The sequence below is a fragment of the Salvelinus alpinus genome, chromosome 6, assembly GCF_045679555.1.
Source record: "Salvelinus alpinus chromosome 6, SLU_Salpinus.1, whole genome shotgun sequence".
Classification (NCBI taxonomy): domain Eukaryota; kingdom Metazoa; phylum Chordata; class Actinopteri; order Salmoniformes; family Salmonidae; genus Salvelinus; species Salvelinus alpinus.
The window spans coordinates 96,536,216-96,541,215 of record NC_092091.1 but is presented as its reverse complement, the minus strand read 5'-3'; the positions used below and the strand labels follow the sequence as shown (position 1 = coordinate 96,541,215).

The 5,000-nt window shown below is 42.8% G+C and overlaps 2 protein-coding genes across 2 annotated transcripts in view; one reads left to right on the top strand and one right to left on the bottom strand.

Annotated features, from left to right (window-relative positions):
• apbb2b (amyloid beta (A4) precursor protein-binding, family B, member 2b) overlaps nt 1–3,818 on the bottom strand; it is a 50,060-nt gene extending 46,242 nt beyond the window's left edge. Inside the window, 1 exon segment of the mRNA XM_071408485.1 lies at nt 3,678–3,818. The gene's annotated coding sequence lies outside the window, so the exon portion shown is untranslated.
• A 171-nt stretch (nt 3,819–3,989) lies between these two features.
• The window catches only part of LOC139579645 (serine/threonine-protein kinase pim-2-like), a 13,741-nt gene continuing 12,730 nt past the window's right edge, over nt 3,990–5,000 (top strand). The window contains exon 1 of the mRNA XM_071408483.1: nt 3,990–5,000. This exon is cut by the window's right edge and continues 591 nt beyond it. The gene's annotated coding sequence lies outside the window, so the exon portion shown is untranslated.

The following is a 5,000-nucleotide window of genomic DNA, read 5'->3' as shown; positions in this document are numbered from 1 at the left end:
TCAGAGACAGCAGTCGCAGACTCCTCCTATGAAATTCACATGTTGATGCTCATTGGTCATTTGGAATTCACATGTTGATGCTCATTGGTCATTTGACACCCTATTTAACATGCTCCTATGAAATTCACATGTTGATGCTCATTGGTCATTTGACACCCTATTTAACATGCTCCTATGAAATTCACATGTTGATGCTCATTGGTCCTTTGACACCCTATTTAACATCTTCCTATGAAATTCACATGTTGATGCTCATTGGTCCTTTGACACCCTATTTAACATCTTCCTATGAAATTCACATGTTGATGCTCATTGGTCATTTGACACCCTATTTAACATGCTCCTATGAAATTCACATGTTGGTGCTCATTGGTCCTTTGACACCCTATTTAACATGATCCTATGAAATTCACATGTTGATGCTCATTGGTCCTTTGACACCCTATTTAACATGCTCCTATGAAATTCACATGTTGATGCTCATTGGTCAATTGACACCCTATTTAACATCTTCCTATGAAATTCACATGTTGATGCTCATTGGTCATTTGACAACCTATTTAACATGCTCCTATGAAATTCACATGTTGATGCTCATTGGTCAATTGACACCCTATTTAACACGCTCCTATGAAATTCACATGTTGATGCTCATTGGTCATTTGACACCCTATTTAACACGCTCCTATGAAATTCACATGTTGATGCTCATTGGTCATTTGACACCCTATTTAACATGCTCCTATGAAATTCACATGTTGATGCTCATTGGTCATTTGACACCCTATTTAACATGCTCCTATGAAATTCACATGTTGATGCTCATTGGTCATTTGACACCCTATTTAACATGCTCCTATGAAATTCACATGTTGAAGCTCATTGGTCATTTGACAACCTATTTAACATGCTCCTATGAAATTCACATGTTGAAGCTCATTGGTCATTTGACAACCTATTTAACATGCTCCTATGAAATTCACATGTTGATGCTCATTGGTCATTTGACAACCTATTTAACATGCTCCTATGAAATTCACATGTTGATGCTCATTGGTCATTTGACACCCTATTTAACATGCTCCTATGAAATTCACATGTTGAAGCTCATTGGTCATTTGACAACCTATTTAACATGCTCCTATGAAATTCACATGTTGATGCTCATTGGTCATTTGACAACCTATTTAACATCTTCCTATGAAATTCACATGTTGATGCTCATTGGTCCTTTGACACCCTATTTAACATCCTCCTATGAAATTCACACACCTTGTAGGTTGATTAATAACCTGAACCAGATTACAGACACTGGTTTGAGTGAGAAGCTTCCTGATGAGCGGACAGCTTGATGAAAACCAGTCAATATTCAGGTCCCCAAGAAAGTAGACCTCTCTGTTTACATCACGTACACTATCAAGCATTTCACACATTATATTTAGACACTAACTGTTAACACTTGGTGGCCAATAGCAACACCCCAAAGGAAAAGGTTTCAGATGTGCCGAGGGTTAACAGCAGGGTAGACTGTGCAGGTAGGCTAGTCTACAAAATGAGATTATTATAGATAACAGCAGGGTAGACAGTGCAGGTAGGCTAGTCTACAAAATGAGATTATTATGGATAACAGCAGGGTAGACTATGCAGGTAGGCTAGTCTACAAAATGAGATTATTATGGATAACAGCAGGGTAGACTGTGCAGGTAGGCTAGTCTACAGAATGAGATTATTATGGATAACAGCAGGGTAGACTGTGCAGGTAGGCTAGTCTACAAAATGAGATTATTATAGATAACAGCAGGGTAGACTGTGCAGGTAGGCTAGTCTACAAAATGAGATTATTATGGATAACAGGAGGGTAGACTGTGCAGGTAGGCTAGTCTACAAAATGAGATTATTATAGATAACAGCAGGGTAGACTGTGCAGGTAGGCTAGTCTACAAAATGAGATTATTATGGATAACAGCAGGGTAGACTGTGCAGGTAGGCTAGTCTACAAAATGAGATTATTATGGATAACAGCAGGGTAGACTGTGCAGGTAGGCTGGTCTACAAAATGAGATTATTATAGATAACAGCAGGGTAGACTGTGCAGGTAGGCTAGTCTACAAAATGAGATTATTATAGATAACAGGAGGGTAGACTGTGCAGGTAGGCTAGTCTACAAAATGAGATTATTATGGATAACAGCAGGGTAGACTGTGCAGGTAGGCTAGTCTACAAAATGAGATTATTATGGATAACAGCAGGGTAGACTGTACAGGTAGGCTAGTCTACAAAATGAGATTATTATGGATAACAGCAGGGTAGACTGTGCAGGTAGACTAGTCTACAAAATGAGATTATTATGGATAACAGCAGGGTAGACTGTGCAGGTAGGCTAGTCTACAAAATGAGATTATTATGGATAACAGGAGGGTAGACTGTACAGGTAGACTAGTCTACAAAATGAGATTATTATGGTTAACAGCAGGGTAGACTGTACAGGTAGGCTAGTCTACAAAATGAGATTATTATAGATAACAGGAGGGTAGACTGTGCAGGTAGGCTAGTCTACAAAATGAGATTAGTATGGTTAACAGCAGGGTAGACTGTACAGGTAGGCTAGTCTACAAAATGAGATTATTATAGATAACAGGAGGGTAATGTCTATGTGATTTTGTTCGGGTCGCCTCAAACCGTTCCATACCGCAGCTTTTAAACCCAACACCCAACTGTGAATAGCATCACAGAGTGAGACATCAACAACACTGTAAACCATGAAACGCATTCAGGGGTACTAGACTAGTTAGTAGCGATAACAGGGTAATCAGTTGACTAGCCTCCATAACGTCCCAAGACTCAACTCACATCCACAGAGTAACGCTGCTCCCGAACAGTAGTCAAGACAATAGTTAATGGTGTCTGTGGTCTAACTAGCCGACAGTACACCATCACACTGACAGGGCAAAGGTGTAAGAGCAGCGCAATACTACCGACACCGTTGAGAAGGTTACCGTAACGGAACCTGACTACTGCTCCGTTAGCTTAGCCCACAACGGGCTGCGCACAATGTTTGGCTACACGGTTTGTTGCAAAAAGCACAGCCCTGTGTGAATGATTTCTGCAACAGCGCATCTCTAGATATAAAGGCTCACCAAGTCCACACACACACCCAGTCTACAGTTCGATGTAGATCTAAACAATTGTCTGGAGAGAAACAAGAGAAAGTTGTTTATGGTTGAGACAAGAGGAGGGGAGGGAGAGAGGGGGAGAGAAACAGACAAGAGGAGGGGAGGGGAGAGAGGGGGAGAGAAACAGACAAGAGGAGGGGAGGGAGAGAGGGGGAGAGAAACAGACAAGAGGAGGGGAGGGGAGAGAGGGGGAGAGAAACAGACAAGAGGAGGGGAGGGGGGAGAGACGTGTTCATCTGTCGTCGCAGCCTCCCTCCCCTCTTATCTGTTTTTCTCCCCCTCTCTCCCTCCCCTAACTTCCCCCAGACTTTACAACACATCAAACCCCCAACTCGACCAAACACCGACGCGTTTGCCTAAAGGAATATGACAATAAGTTAGTAGCCTATTCACGCCAAGAGACACGTAACTGTTTCTAGTCGTGTGTCCGTTATAACGGTAACACGGTGACACGCAACTCCCTTATTCAAGAGAAATGCATTCTGGACATTCCACGTCACTCACCTTCTTCTTGAGTGTTCGCGTCCTCGCTGCGTTTATTTTTCTCCTCTCAGTTCCTCTGCTCCCTTCCAGATGACAGCTCCAGCGAGGTCCCCGTGTCTGCGCAGCTGCGGAAGCGAAACGCTCCAATCACAGCGCTAGCTTTAGTAACTAGTTGTCCCTCTTGCAATTTACTGTGTTGTTACCATCTCTGTTATGGGCTCCCCGAGTGGCGCAGCTGTCTAAGGCACTGCATCTCAGCGCAAGAGGCGTCACTACCGTCCCTGGTTTGGATCCAGGCTGCATCACATCCGGCCGTGATTGGGAGTACCATAGGGCGGCGCACAATTGGCTCAGCGTTGTCCGGGTTTGGCCGGGGAAGGCCGTCATTGTAAATAAGAATTTGTTCTTAACTGACTTGCTAAGTTACTGTAAATAAAGATTAAATAAAAAAGGAGTGGCCGCCCTGCAAAGACGACTGCAAGAGCACAGCGCAGAATGCTCAATGAGGTTAAGAAGAATCCTAGAGTGTCAGCTAAAGACTTACAGAAATCTCTGGAACATGCTAACATCTCTGTTGACGAGTCTACGATACGTAAAACACTAAACAAGACACTGCTGTCCCCTCCCCAAAAAATTGCAAAGAGCACCTGGATATTCTACAGTGCTACTGTCAAAATATTCTGTGGACAGATTAAACCAAATTAAGTTGTTTGGAAGGAACACACAACACTATGTGTGGAGAAAAAAAAGGCACAGCACACCAAATTCTTCCCAACGTTTATCAAGACATTTTGCAGGAGAATATAAGGCTATCTGTCTGCCAATTGAAGCTCAACAGATAGTTGAGTGATGCAACAGGACAACGACCCAAAACACAGAAGTAAATCAACAACAGAATGGCTTCAACAGAAGAAAATACTCCTTCTGGAGTGGCCCAGTCAGAGTCCTGACCTCAACCCGATTGAGATGCTGTGGGATGACCTCAAGAGAGCGGTTCACACCAGACATCCCAAGAGTATTGTGGAACTGAAACAGTTTTGTAAAGAGGAACGGTCCAGAATTCCTCCTGACTGCTGTTACAGGTCTGATCCACAACTACAGAAAACGTTTGGTTGATGTTATTGCTGCCAAAGGAGGGTCAACCAGTTATTATATCCAAGGGTTCACATACTTTTCCCACCCTGCACTGTGAATGTTTACACGGTGTGTTCAGAGACGTGAAAACGTATCATTTTTGAGTGTGTTATTAGTTTAAGTAGACTATGTTTGTCTATTGTCGTGACTTCTGCATCAATCCAGGTCATTCCAAAAAGGGTTCACGTCCGTTTTCTTTCCACTCTATGT